The following is a 16,516-nucleotide window of genomic DNA, read 5'->3' on the forward strand; positions in this document are numbered from 1 at the left end:
AATAACAGAAATAAATGACAGGAAAATACACAAAATGACTAAAAATACACAAACCCTTTTGTTCTTTCCTATATTAATGCTCAGATTGTAATTATTGGTCATTGCTGTTAGTGTTTTCCAACCAGGGGAATTTCACCAAAGTGGAAATAAAACATTCAGGATTAGCCTCGATTAATTCCTTATTGACGTTTCGTGAAATTATGCCCATATGAAAAAACGCTTCGTCATAGTGAATGCTAATGCTCAGTAGTTACTGTGATGTCACTTCATATCAATCAGGTCTCATGGGGTCCTTTTTTTTATATTGTTAGTTTTTCATTGACAGCGAACAGCAAAATGAGATAAGGAGATATTTATCTCTTATAGAACATTTAACATCTATCATGTTACAGATATTTGCATTTCAACTCCTTAACTAGTCAAATGGAACATTTGACAGATATCTACAACATCTCTGCCTCGAGGGAACTACGTCACTTTTCTTATTCAATTCAATTCTACTTTATTTATATAGAGTCAAATTATTCATGTCAATGGGTACATAATTGCAGATATGTGAAACACAGTCAGAATTGAAGGTAAAGCTATCTAAAACGATTACTCACAACACCGTACAAATAGCAGCATAAGCAGATGTTACAGTCCTCTCATAACACAGTCTCCTACAGTCACTGAATGCTCTGGTATTGAACACATACAGTATGTTGGGTAAATCTGAGGTTTTAAATCAACAAAGGGAGTGATTTTATGTTTTATACAAAGGTAGGTAGGTAGGTAGGTACAGACTAGATCAGTGAAAGTAACAGATTACAAGTACCCACGTCACTGTAATTGAGTTGCTTTTATGGGTACTTGTACTTTTTTGACTTTATTTCTAAATCAATAATTTTTCTTGTACTTAAAAGCTGATATCCGGAGTTTCTGAGAAATGTCTCGATGTCCCGCCCTAAACAGCCTCACTTCCTCCCACTGCCTCTCCCAATCTGTCAGAAGCCACGCCTCTACCTTTCTGCACGTGCATCGCGGAACATAACAAGGTCTCATTGATATATGTCTATGGGTCAGTTAAGAGCCAAAATCACATTTACCTGTTTGCTGTTGCGACGCACGGCCTTGTTTCCGTGCACAGTTCTGCATTCACTTTGATTGACAGTCTCAAAAACAGGAAGTGGAAGCCTATTGGCTGGAATGCATGAATGTATATGAATGACCACCGGCCGTAGACCATAGTAAAGTTAGGAATTTGTTCGCATTTCAAAAGAATCATACATAAACATAGATTTCTCAGAAACTACGGATATCAGTGTTAATTGCATTTTAAAAGAAGTAAAGTATTTTTGTTACATTTCTACAACCAACCATTACTGGGTAAATTTTTTTTTTTTTGTTTTAAAATTTAATAATACGCCTTTTTACTCTCTGGAACTGCACATGCATGACCTGTGGGGTCATAGGTCGAGAAGGAAAAAACGCAAACAAGCTCATTCACTTTGTTGATATTTCCAAACTAACAGCGTTTGTGATTTTATTTCCAGGGATCTTTAGTGTTTTAATCGTGTTTATTTTATTAATATTACACATATTCAGACTCGAAGGGGGACAAGGGAAGCCACTTTCGGCCGATCCGAGCACTTTTAAGACCCGATGGGAGCAGCTCAGCAGCAGTGTGGAAGCAAGGCAGTCCCCTCGTTACGAAAACACAGACCACCTGGGAATGATGCACATATCTGAGCACTTTAGTAAAAGTGATGACAGAAGCAGTATCAAAGACCTCCTCTGCTCCTACACTCCTTCTCCCAAACTGTTCACTTGTGATTGTTGCGTATTTTCTTCTTCTGTATTTACAATTATTATTGTTGGTTTCTTTTTATTTTATTATTTGTATAATCGTAACTGTAAAGTGTCTGAGTTTTTGAAAAAAAGCGCTTAGGAATAAAATGTATCATTATTATTGATGGGACAAGCAAGGTTTCTAAGTGTGTATAGGACAGTATGAGTTCTCACCTTACAATGGTACGTTTACGAGGAGGTGCATCGTTCACTAACCAGGTCCATGATTATTTTTTATGAAGTTATTGCTTTAATTAAATTTACAATTTTGAAGGAAGTGCACAAGATGGACACTAAACAGGCCGATAAGTGAAACCGCAGCATTAGCTTTAGCTGCTGACTTGGCATTTCTGCCGTAGAGACCAAAACTACGTTTACGCAACAAATATTTCAAGGAATCGATGTTCTAACGGAGAAAATAATGTAAGTCTCTGTCAGACTCGTTGTCTGCCAAGGTGAGTTTATCTCTCTTGACCATGTGAAAATGCTTATTGTGCAATATTTGGTCTTTTCCTTTTTAAGTTTATACATGAGATGTTACTGTACGCAAGATGTATTACCAATAACAGACATGTGGGGGTGAAAGTAACTGGTAACTTTTACTTTGTGTACTATTTACTTACTGGTAATTGAGAACAATTTCAATCAAGTATCAGTAATTCTTTGCTTAATGTCATGCAGCCTGTGTGTAAATGCTCACATGTTCACCACATGTCCACTAGATGTCTCTAGAAGACCTGAGAACACCTCAGGCGTCTCTGTGACGTCATACTCTAAGTGATGGGTTAGATGTTCATCATGCCATGCTCCTGAGATCATCCATCCTCAGCTCTTCATCCACCTTTCACAGAAACACCCAAACATAAAGCTCAGAATGCGTATTTATCAGCAGTGCGATGCATATTCATGCAGAGGCTGATGGAGTGGTTGGAGGCCTCGTGCTAGGCCTCTGCAGCAGAAGGCAAATGTTAATTCAATTACATGGCAGCTGTTCTTCAGTGCCCATGGCCACTATGTTTGCAGGAGAACAGAGATCCTGTATTAGGTCCCCCGCCATAAAAGACCGTTGCCAGGCAGGCGAATGGGAAGTGCCTGTAACCAAAAGCCATCAACAGTGTTTTAAGGAGGCTTTAATGTGTGCTGTTGGCTGGAGTGAGGAGTTTGGAAAGGCGACAGAGTAAGATTTACCTCTTGCTTTATCATTATTTTTTGTGGTTTTGTTTTGGCGTGCTGATGATTTACAGAGCTGTCGTTGTTTTGGTTTTTTTTCCTGCTGCTCTTAATTAATCTGTTCTCAACTCAAATGTGCAAATGAGCTTTTTTTTTTTTAACAGATATAAGAACTTCTGTGAAGGGCGGCTGGATGGACTGTGCATCCTATGACTTTTCAACTTCTGTTTTGTTCTAACACTGATTAAAAGACGAAAAAAGAAGAGGTAATGGAGAAAGTGCTTTGGACAAAGTTCAAATAGGTATGGGCTGCCAAGTGTAAAAAATTAGTATAAAAGTTTTAGCTCACACATTTTCATTATTTATATCACTTTTCTCATATTTAGCACATTTTCCTACATTTAACACAACATTTAACCACATATATAGAGGTAAAAAAAAAAAAGCATTAAATCTAAATATATATATATATATATCTAAATCTAAATGGTATATGTTATATCTAAATGTTAAATCTATATCTAAATTTTAAATCTATATCTAAATTTTAAATTTAAATCTAAATGTTACGTTATATCTAAATGTTAAATCTAAATCTAAATGTTAAATCTAAATCTAAATGTTGAATCTAAATCTAAATGTTAAATCTAAATGCTTAATCTTATATCTAAATGTTTAAATCTTAATCTAAATGTTATATATCATATCTAAATGCTTAATCTTATATCTAAATGTTAAAGCTAAATGGTAAATGTTAAATCTAAATGGTAAATGTTAAAATCTAAATCTAAATGTTATATATCATATCTAAATGCTTAATCTTATATCTAAATGTTAAATGTTAAATCTAAATCTAAATGTTAAATCTAAATCTAAATGTTAAATCTAAATCTAAATGTGGAACTTAAATGTTTCGCACAGATGCTAATTGACCCCGCCCCTTGTAATCTCAACCAATACACAAGCAGAGACACACAAAACCGCTCCCACCCACCTCTTCACCGACGCTTGGCTGGGTGATATGTATGGCTGGTTCTCTCCGTGCGGCGGAGATTGAATGCGCGGTCATGGCAGGTGGACGAGCTGCCCTTCACATTACACTCCTGCAACACAACAGTGCAACACAGTTATTAAAATGTGTAATTTTTACACTTGGCACCCCATAAATAGGGAACATTGTTTTAAATGTTAAATGTGGTTTTAACTTAAATATGTGAGAATCCAACTTATACTGTGCCACTGATTAGGGGCACCTTTTTCCACTTTCCATAAAGTGTGTTTTTAATGTATTACCAATAAACAAAAAATGTGCGTACTTAGTGAAAAAAAAGAAACTTAATTTGAAATACTGTTTTAACACAATTTCATAGCTTAAAATACAGTCCATGGTGTGCAGCCACTTTGGCTTAACGTGACGTGAAGTTGTGGCTTCCTGTGCAGTGTTCACATTGGCTCCCGCCTGATTTCTCAGATTTCTCTTTTTTTGAGGTTTTTGTGGTGCTTTTCTCTACATTTTCTTTAATATCATTTTATTTATTCCTACAAACAACAAAAGGATGCATGTTGGAGCTACTTTGGACATGTATGAAGCTATTATTGTGTGTTGAAGCAGCCACAGCCGGCAGTCAGCTGCACTGTTTACGGGTACATCTCAAAAAACTTAGAATATCATGAAAAAGTTCAATATTTTTGGTCCCTCATTTCAGAGAGTGAAATATTTCTTCAAACTTTGATGATTATGGCTTACAGTTAATGAAAACCCAAAATTCAGTGTCTCAGAAAATTTGAATATTGTGAAAAAGTTCACTTTCTGAAGGTCATGGTGTGCCTTTCCTGGGTTGGACTGTTGCTCAGTGGTCCAAAGTCCTATTTTCAGATGAAAGTAAATTTTACGTATCATTTGGAAATCAAGGTCCCAGAGTCTAGAGGAAGAGGAAGAGTGGAGAGGCTCAGAATCCATGTTGCTTGAAGTCCAGTGTGAAGTTTCCGCAGTCTGTGGTGAGGTGGGCTGCCATGTCGGTCCACGTGTTTTCTGAAGTCCACAGTCAACGCAGCTATCTACCAGGAAATTTTAGAGCACTTCATGCTTCTTTCTGCTGACAAGTTCCAGCAGGACGTGACACTTTCCCACACTGCCAAAGGTACCACAAGCTGGTTCATCGACCATAATGTTACTGTGCTCTGAACCCCGTAGAGAATCTATGAGGTATTGTCAAGAGGAAGGTGAGAGACATCAGACCCAACAATGCAGATGACCTGAAGGCTTCCATTACGCCTGAGCAGTGCCACAAGTTGATCACCTCCATGCACGTCGCATTCATTCAGTCATTCATGCAAAAGAAGGCCCAACCAAGTATGGAGTGCATAGAAATGAACACACTTTTCAAAAGCCTTACATTTTATTGATCTTATGTAATATTCTTATTTTCCGAGACACTGAATTTTGAGTTTCTATTATCTGTAAGACATAATCATCAACATTTCAAAAAAAAAAAAAAAGACTTGAAATATTTAACTCTGTGTCACGAGCCTATGTCATATACTGTATGGGTTTGACTTTCTGAAATGAGTGACCAAAAATACAAAACTTTTTTACGATATTAAAATTTTTTTTAGATGTTTCATGTACATACATGACAAGATGCAGATTGGGCTGTGTGACACGGGTGAGTAGGAGAGAGTGGGTTTAGAGGACAATCTGCCAGAGAAGTGTGCATCGGTGAAGCCACAGGCAGCGCTAAACGCGACAGGCCGATGTAGCTACTAGCATCCGAGGAGACCAAAAAGATGGCGACTTTGGAGTTATGTCTCCCCCTGCCTGCCCCATAACGACTTTGAAAGACAATAACCAGTATTATATATGATCTTTTGATAAACCTAGCGATTAAAATTCACTACTGGCACCCTTTAACTGTATTACTGATATTTAACAGTGACTGCTGACCTTCCACACCGACATTATGACCTTGTGCTTCGGCTGCTTTCAGACCAGGATTGTCCTGGACTTCCAAAAGCTGGTGGATTTATCGTCTTCATTTGTATTCAGATTGTTTTTTAAAGCTCCAAACTAAGAGAAAACCCCCTTCAGTTACAGAGCTGCTAGTTTTTAATGCCCTGTATCTCAACTCATACTTTGTTGATATGATTTTCAGCTAGGTGTGCGCTGTATATGCGGTAAACGGTATAAATGATATAAATTTTGCCTTTCAATGTTCTTAGAGAGTTCAAGTTGTTGAATGTTTTCTGTTGCACATTTTGATCATGTAAAGCACATTGATTTGTCTTGTGAATGAAATGCGCTATACAAATATATATTGCCTTGCCTTACGGTACAGATTTGAAGTCTACCGATGAATCGCAATGACGCTTGTTTATGTCATCGTATTTGCCTTTACGTGGCAACGTCTTCAAGAACAGAGAGCACGGACTATGTCACTGATTTGGACTTGGGTTTGATTAAAAGTTGGCTAGTGAGCAGAAAAATGGGATTGAAAGATGTGTTCAGTGACTGCCTGCAAGAAAAAGTCAAAACGTGTGACATGAGGAGATCCAGAGGATGTGCTGGACTCAAACTCAGTCAGTCTCCAACCACAGCAGAGAAGGAACATGTTTGCCCGACTAGAGTGAAAGAATGAAAATTCTTGGCCAAAACCGAAAACGAAAAATTCAAGGCCGAAAACCTGACACGGAAATAAATGATTATGCAAATAATTAGTCTTTTATGGCCTTGAATATGTACTAACTTCACTAAAATTAAAACATTGCAATTGTATAAATCAATATTAATGCTTAAAAGAATAAATCAATTCACAATATGAAAATATATATTCAGTACTGGCATTCTAACGATGAACAATATAAAATAAAATGTTTAACTCATACATTAAATAATGTTGTTTAGCCCTATAAGTGAATAAGCTGCTCAAAGATAGTCAAATTAAATGTTTTCTCAAGAAAACACAGTGTATTTAAGCACACGTGTCAATTATCCTGTTTTGGCTGGGAAACTCACGTATGTTACCCATAAATATCCCGTATTTTAATGTAATAGTAATTAATAATAAAGATGCCTTACTAAACTGAACGCTGTCACTAGCCTCGCGAGAACTACCACCTGAAATGACCTGAGTGGCAGTTCTCGCGATATTAGTACCGACAGCGGCAACAAACCCAGAAACAACTCAGAAGAAAGATGATGGATGAAGACGTTCCGGCGGAAAAAAAACAAAGAACTCGTGTAAATACGTTGTGAAATGTGACAGAGAGTTTACCTTCCTAAAGAGCAGCAGGATGGGACACAGTTACATGTTCTGTTAGATTAATAACTGAGATTTTAACGTCTCCCACAGCGGAAGGAACAACGTAAGTCACCATGAAAAATCAGCCAATCACAAGCTCCACAAATATACACTGCTTTAAAAAGTGTTAAAGAATGTAAATTCTGTAATAAATGTGTCTAATAAGTCATTAGTGAATACCAGAGAACCACATGAGTGAGCATGAGAAATTAAAAAAAAGTATGTAATGAAAATAAAATGTTAATGTCTAACTTAAAGACAAACAATGTGAAATTAACAGTAAATATGCAACGTGTTGACTTGTATATAAACTGTAAGTATATTAAATAAACACATGTGCTTCATATACACATTTATGTTTTATTTTAGGCTGTTTTATAATTTAGGAATTAGTATATTGAGATTCAAGTTGTATTGAGTTTTCTAATTTGGCGATATAGAAAACTATAATATTACATACTGTATATTTATAGATAAGTATATATGTATATATTATAGCTTATTATGTATAAAAATATTAGTTTTAGGAGTCGCTGCTTTTACTTCTCAGAACAACATGTAAAGCTCAGTTAAATGGATTAATGAGTGTCACATATTGATCATCTGTTTGTTAATAAATGTTCCTGTGTAGAATTTTGTATCAGCAAATTTAACCCAGAATTGTCTTTCTGGTCAGACTTTATTTGATAAAATTATCTAGATTTATATCATAGATCACCATTTTGAGAAAATATATTGAAATATGAGTTTTGGTCCATATCACCAGCCCTAGTAGGAATGTTCACAGCATTTCACTGTTAATAAAGGTCGACCTACCAGATTATAATCACATAGTTGTATTTAGTAAGTGGTTGACAAGTGGTTATTTTAGATTTCATGTACACCTATATTAAAATATAAGGGATAGTAAAGCTTGGTTGGGCAGGTGGGTTGGTCAGAAAATGTCCCTTATTTTCAAATCCAAAACTTGACAGGTGTGACTTTGCACCATGTGATTTGTAAGCTTGATCACCTTGTACAGACGATGTGCAGGAGGCTACGCACAGTTCAATCATTGCTGTCTTATCTGGAGCCACATTATGCAGCATGTGAGGAAGATATTTAAGATGGAGCTCTTTGATAAGTGTTAACCTCATCTTTGCACTGATAAGAGCTTAGAGCTGCGTTTAGAGCTACTGATCAGGAGCCCAGAACCAAAGGGCCTCGTGGTGCGAGCGGCTCAAATGTCTGGGAACCGTCCCAACTCTTAAAGAGCCGCACTTCCCTCGACTTGACTGAGGGCCGCCCCCCGAACAGGAAATGGCTCTTCGTGCCAGCAGCCGAGCAGTTTGGAGTGACGGCTGCCAACTGTATCCCCCTCGGGTGGGCGACGCCGCTCTCCAAACCATCTCCTGACAAAGATTTGTGGAGAAAGACTCCACAGCAGGGACGGGGGAGGAGAATGTCAACGCTGTTGACTGCACAGCTGTCGGCGGATAATTTAACTGGCTGCAGCAGCTAGGTGGGATTAGCATGCTAACAAACCCGTCACCTTTTAGAGCCATTAGGGTCACTTATGACACATTTGTGTGCATGTTTTCCTTCAATCTAAATAGTAGCTTATGTCCGAATGCTTTATGTGAGTAAATCAACACTATGTCTGATCTATGACATCACATTTCGGACCAACTGATGTGTAAAGTTAAGATGGAAATAATGGCCTTTACTGTGGCTGAGTATATATAATCAGAAAAATGTCCATTCCTATAAATACTGTTAGCAGTACGTACATTATTTTTTTGTCTCTTTTGTAAAGCTAGCAACAAGAGCAGCTCCTCTTCCTCGTCATCAGTGTACGACGCCATGAACATGTAAACAGAGTGCAAAGAATTGTGGGAACTGTAGGATTGTAGGGAAAGGCTTCTGGGAAATGTAGGATACTAAGGAAATTTCACCAGAAACCACTATGTGACGTCTAAGTCCGCTCAAGTATATGAGGTCCGAGGCGCGCGGGCAGTCCGCCTGAGTATGTTTGAGCCTTAAATTTTGTGTTGTGCATCGTGTAGTATACTGTACATGGGGTCACGAGAAGTGATTAACACCTCACAACCAGCTAACGATCAGCAATCGTATGGTCGTAAGAAAATCAAACATGTTTGAAATCGACTGAGAAATTGACTTTGTTGTGTTATTTTTCTTTTGGGGCCCCAAATCGAAAATCGGGCTCTGAGCGTTGACACGTACACATTCATAGATTGAACCAACCAAATTTCAGCTCGATCCTTTCACGAAAAACAGAGGAGTAGCGATTTTAACTATTGTAGACAAGAAGAAGAAGAAGAAGAAGAAGAAGAAGAAGAAGAAGAAGAAGAAGAAACAACAACAACAACAACTGTGAACTAAGAAAGTTCACAAAGACTCCGGAAAGGGAGGCTAAGAGAGGATTCTACAAACTGCAGCTTTAAATAGCTTGGAAATACATCATGAACTTAGGGGACAATTTGATGAACGTGTTCAAAGTTTCTCACAGCATGTGTCAACGTCAGTGTGTGAATGGCCATTAAATAAACAACAAATGAACACAATTGCAGTTGTATGGCACAGCCTCCTTCTCAAGAAGGTTAAAGGTGGATAAGTACAATAAAGACATATAAGAAAAAGCTCCGTGGGAAAACTTAGATTCCTCTACCCACGCCCACACCCCCCCCCCCCATTCTGTTCCGATGTCTCTGCAGCAGATGAAGCTTAGCTTTGGGACAGTGAAGGGCTAATGAGCAGAAGTGTGGATAGGAATGAGAAAGACCTCACATCAACACCAAGAGTGTCGATTAGGTGAGAAAGCAGTTTTACAGTCCTGTCAATCATCTCAGTTTCATGGTATTGGTTTTCAGGAGGAATCTGTGATGTTTGCAGGATGTGTAAGATGTCTCTTGTCTTGTGTTTTGGTTCTTTTTAGAGGATGAATGAATGATTGTGTCTCTTCCTGCCGTCAGACTTCTATAAAATCACAGAGCTCAACGTACATCCCCCCCCCAACAAAAACGCAGAAGAAAAGATGGGACTGGTATCTGAAAGTGATATCTGACACATATTTTATTTATCTTATCACTTTGTGGAGATGGAAGTGTCGCTTTCTACCCCAACAGATTGTGGCAGCCACTTTGAACGCCTGTGAACAGATTGTGCTTTGAAAAAGAAAGCGAGCGCCCGCAGCAAGACTTCACGTCTGAATCTTTACATTCTACACAAACAAATGCATTATTCATATATCCATATTTTAATACTATTAGCACTTCAGTGCCACCCACATAAATACCTGTGTTTGTCACCCAGCATCCAATCACTGCCACAGGTTGGTGTGAGGAGGAAGAAGTTGAGGTGAAGGATGTTTTCCAGCACTGCACCATCACGCAAACACAGTTTCTACTGCTGCATTCTGGGAAACCATGGATCCAATGAGCATCTAAGAGGAAAAAGTATTTGTTTCTCACTATATTCTGCAGAATTTGTGTCAATGCACAACAAAGACACACACAAACGCCTCCACCTGCGTGGGTGGTGGAGGTGTGGTTACTCGGCAGCGGAGTAGAGCAACATATGGAGCTTCTAATTGGGTAGAACAGCACAGCTGGAGAACACCAGTCCACATCTAACCTGTGGTAATCAGCCCCAGCATCAGCACCGCTCTCGCTCTGCTCCGCCTGACGCTCAGCTCAGTGGGTGTAGATCCAGACCACTGACACCAGAAAACTCAATGGTTTTTAACAAAACCATGATCTCTAACTGGAGAAAACTGTTTCAATATGTTTATTCATTTATTTTATTTGTCTATTGTTTGTGTATATATTTATTTACTGCAGAGATGGGTAACTTTAATCACAGTAGGAGCCTTAGAAATGTGATTGTCTGTCTGTTATTATGGATGTTTGTTAGCAGGATATCTCAAAAAGTTCTAAATACATTTCAATTTAATTTGATGAGCTGATAGACAATGTCTAAAGGAGGAACACGTTTGATCTTTGAGATGATCGGGAAGGTACTATAGATTCAGTATACAGAATAACTTTTTGACCAAGGATATTAAAAAAAGTTATGAATGGATTTAAATAGAGTTTGATGAGCTGATCTAAACTTGTCAGAGGTTTGCGCTCTCTGGGTGCTCTGTTATCATTGTTTTGTGTATTGTTGTCGGTATTTTGTGAGTATTCATTGTCATTTAGTTTTTTTCTGTCTTGTGTGGATTTCTGTTGTTTTTTGTGTCATTTTGTGTGTTTTAGTTTGTTGTTTTTTTTTTTTTGTCTTGTTAGAGTTAGACCAAAGGCCGTATGTGACCTATTGGCCATCAATGGCCCATGCATGCCTGATCTGTATTTTATTCTATTGTGTGTATTCTACAGTAAGTGGGCTTTATTGTTGGCTGGTAGTAGAGCTTTAAGTTTTTGCCGAGTTGGGTCGAGTTCGGGCTTAATTTTTATTGTTATACCACGGGCATGGGCCAAGTTCAGACGCTGCGCGGTAAATAAATGGTCAGGTGATGTGTTTCTATTAGTCTGAGAAAGACACATGCACAGACTAACCATTTTGCAAATATCCCAATTTCATTTCAGTTTACCTATTTCCATGTCCGTTTACTCTTTACCGTTTTGTTTTCATTTCACTGACTTTCACGAATTAAATGCCATTAACAAGCTAACAAACTTCAAGAAGTCATGCCATTGCCAAACATGCTTAATACCATCAATTAGATTAGCTATCATAAATTTCATATTTCTCCACCGTACAAGTGTGCCAAATGCACACGCTAGAATCACGCAAGATTTTGCATGAGATTTGACGTCTGTCCATCTGCTAAATTTGCTACACATTAGGCAACCTGATTCAATGCTAAGTTGCTCAGTTGTTTACAGTTGTAAATGCACCTTATTCGGGAAGTCGGGCATCCGGATAAGTAGTGATGTTTCTGCCGAGCAATGCCAGTCACCATATTTGTCTCCTGAAAAGGTTCCTGAAAAGGTTCCACCATGCCAAAGAACTGCTGTGTGTTTGGCTGTTCATCCAATGGCAAAATAACTCAGATATAAGGTTTTTTACAATTCCAAAAGAGAAAAATCGCAGAAAATGCTGCAGTCTGGTTGGGTGGACAAGGGTAAAAACTGGTCTCCACAAATGTCTCATGACTTTGTTTGCTCTCTACATTTCATAATTGAAATGAAGATTTTAGGGGTATCTCAGTGGCTTTAGTTTTCATTCTAGATGGCAATATGTTGTATTTATATCCGTTCTAGCTCAGTTGTAAAGTACACTGTGATTATTGACGTGTAAGGGTTTTACGATATTTCATAAAATGGGCTTTATCAAGCAAAGTTTGCACAAATATTTTGATAGAAATACAATTTTAAATACTTTGAAATTCCTTACAAGAGTTTAATGTAACACAGCAAATAAAATTAAATAGATTTAGTTATTTTAAAGATTTTTTTTGAAACAGCAATCGTGGCCAAACAGTCGCACCACGTGATTTTTTTTTTTAACATTCATAACATTCATAATTTAACATTTTATCTTTATTTATTTATATACATTTTATAAGAATACATACAGTAGATATAAATCACTCCAGTGTTTATAAAGCTGGTTTTGTCATCACACATACAGGTCGCGGATGAGTAATTTCCCCCATCTCAAGATGGCGCCCGTTTATTTACCAATGCTAACGTCATCTGTGACGTAAGCCTGACTTCCCGAATTGTCCCAAAATATGTCTATAAGGATTTAATCCATGTCATATAACTATTTCCATTTCAGGTTATAGTATTATATGTCAAGTTTTTGTTGTAATTGTTTTTCATGGGCTAATGTGCTGCTTTTTTTTCCCTAGTCCTGTCTTACACTAAGCTCCCCTAAGGGAGCTTAGTGTAGGATCTGCCTTTTTTCCCCTCTCTTCTCCTCCTGTTTTTCCATTTTTCTTTTAAGGATACGGGGGCGCCGCGACCCACAGTTCTACCGCTTCTGTCCTCCCATGTTATACTGTATGTGTTTTTGCACTGTCTTTTGTCACATTGTTTTTTCATGTTTCTTGGACGGGATGTAACTGAAATGCCAATTTCCCCTTTCTGGGCATTTTTGCATGTAAATGCGTAATATTGTCTGAAAACATGCATGTATTGTAAGTGTATATTCACATAATGCAATTTCTGTTTGAGTTTTTTTTTTTTTAAATCTCCAAACTAAACATTTATGTGGAACCTCGAGGAAGGTAAACTTCCTTAAGGTTCTTTTTCTCTCACCTGGAAAGATGCCATGAATATTAAATACTTTGGAAGAAATACTGAACAGCCAGAAATATAATAGATTTACTTTATCATTTGATCAGTAAAATCTTGCATATTCATTGGTTAATTGCCATAGAAGTTCAAAATGATGTTGGATGGGGTTGATGGGTCTGTGCATCACTAACTATCAGTAATGAAGTGTCGTCTGTGTGAACAGGTACTCGAAAGTGTACTTGAAGGTAGCTCTGCGTTAACGCTTCCTCATAGAGCAGCCTCTTGTGTGTTGACTAATGGCACGTGTAGCCCAGAATAAAAAAAAGCTGTTAAACAGTGTTAGCTGTCAGCTCACTGAGGATCTTAGAGATTCCCACAGAGACCACACTCCTGCTCAGGTTTTCAACTACAGACTCCAGAAACACTTCTCTCATTGACATTTTGGACAGAGTCGTGTCATCTCGCCCTCACACCTCGCAAAACACGTGAAGCCACAAATTCCCTCTAACTGCTGACATAAATGAAGCCCAGCGTGCGATCGGTGGCGCCTTCATTTGCACCTTTGCACCGCTCGCCGCGCCTATAAAAGCTGATAATGTGATAATTAAAAGAGCTGACGGGCAAGGAATGTCAGCGAGATGCTGGGATCCACCTTCCTCGGCTCTGTGTGGACTTCTCAAATATCTCAGAGTGAAGTCAAACACTTAGAATATCAAAAACGCTCATGGAGGAAGTGAAATGTGCTGTGGTTAGAAGGTAAAGATGGAGGAGAGTGATGAAAATCTGTCCTGAAGCAGACAAAAGATCACCTCCATCCCTCTCTCTCTCTCTCTCTCTCTCTCAACCACACCATGATTTATTACCTGAAAAGACAAGAGAACTAATTAGTGGAGTAATTAATTAATATAAATTTGCATATTTGCATTTGCAATTAGTGCAGTCAACTGATTAGTCTGAGATGGGGAGTTTGACTCTTTAGATACCCGTGTGTGTGGCTGTCTGTGCATGTGTGCATTTGTGTGTGTGTGTGTGTGTGTGTGTGTATGTGTGTGTTTGTGGGTGTGGTGTTGGACCAGAACGATCAACCGGACCAGCTGAGGCATTTTTGGGGGATGAAAGCAGCGATGAAGGCTTGTTTTTTTCATCTTTTAATCATTATTTTTGTGCATCCGTGTGTGTGTGTGTGTGTGTGTGTGAATGCGTGTGTGTGTGTGTGTGTGTGTAAAATACACACGCCTGGCACTCACTCTCACACACTCTGTCCAGTCCGTCCTCTGTTGTCCTGCACTGTTGGCCCTCTGCAGATGATCCTGATCCTGGTCTTGTTAAGTCCGATAGTCAGAATGATAAGTCGCTTTAATTGATTCTCCTTGCAACAAGGTCACTGGCAGGCGCGTGTGTGCGTGCTGGTGTGTGTGTGTTTCACATAACTAAGAAGTGCATTTACCCATATCGAGTGCCAGCTGTGCCCCAGTGTGGGCTTGGCAGCGTGCCACTGGGCCTTTTCCACAGGGTGTGTTTAACGTGAGCTACGGACGCTGTGCTGCTCACACCTTCTCTGGGATCTACTGGAATTCCTCACAAAGATTTGCTTTTTACACTTTATTTCTCCCCGAGTATCACAGACATGTTTTTGTTGGCCAAGATGTTTAGCGGTGTCAAAACGACCAGACGCTTTAAAGATCAAAGTCTGCAAACAGATTGCTAGTAATAAATAAATAAAATGTAATACTGGGAAAGAAGTTCAAAGTGAAAATTAAAAGCAAAGTTAATTACTTGGATTGATATTGTGTGCATGTTAGTCATACTAATGGAGGTGAGCTACAACTACAGCCCCAGAGAAGTTTGGCTACCAATCTAAAAATGCAATGTGGTTCTATATACAACATTGTGATCGGTGCCAGTGTTAGCAGGCAGAGAGGATCGGGGGGAGGTGATACAGGGAGGGACTGAAGTACTAATCACAAGTATAGAGTATGTGATTAGTTACACCAGGAGGAGCAGGAAAAAGGAGAGCTGTCTTACCCCGAACGCGACTTTAGTGATTATAGTGACTAGATTACATTCAAAATCAATGTTAATGATGCAACATGAAGCGACCTCCCTTCAAGCGATGTGACTTGTGTGATTCCAGTGATTTCGTTCTGAGTCACTGGAAGTCGCGCAAAGTTGAAAAATTTGAACTTTTCAAGCGACTTAAAGCAACAATTCCCCTGGCCGTCACTGCCTGTAGAGCCGAGGCAGTTTACTGTGGCCAAAATGAAAGTGGCACACTCCTTGACTAAACCTTAAGTAACTCCATTGTTGATAATTTAAACCGTAAGTACAAGTCAAGCTGTCAATGATAAGTGATATAAACGTACGGCCAGAGAACAAGTGATCAGCCCTCTAAATGCCGCTGGCTTGGCAGAAACATACTATTCCTTAGCCGTCACGTCACTGGAGCGACCAAAAAGCGAGACAATGTTCAAGCGACTCATCACTGGTGATTTAAGTGACTGTAGATGCTGAAATTGCATTCATTGTGAACATACTTCCTCATATTAAGTCCAACATCAAAAATGAGTATGTATTGCATTCACATTAGATAGTATGCAAGAACTACCCAGATGTATACTATATCGGGACATTTCTTAAAGGGCCCATGTTACGTTAAATCAACTTTTCTGTGCTTTAATCATCATAAAGTGCTACCTCGCTACAATTTGATGACGCATTCCCACTTTGATTACGAATTTGACGCGGCACTGAGCTGGAGAAGCCACGCCTCCAGGAAGCTCTGCCATGATTGACATGCAAACAGACACGCCCACAATGGTGAGCATTTCAGTGTCCTTCACGCAGTGCTGTGTACGTATTTTCTACAGTCTATGTATGTACCGCTGAACGCCCCGCCCCCACGCTCTGTCTCGTGTTTATAAAGCAGCATGAGCTCGGCCACGGAGTGGGTGGGAGGAGGGCGGGCCGTCCTCT

This window comes from Gouania willdenowi, chromosome 17 (genome assembly GCF_900634775.1).
Source record: "Gouania willdenowi chromosome 17, fGouWil2.1, whole genome shotgun sequence".
Taxonomy (NCBI): domain Eukaryota; kingdom Metazoa; phylum Chordata; class Actinopteri; order Blenniiformes; family Gobiesocidae; genus Gouania; species Gouania willdenowi.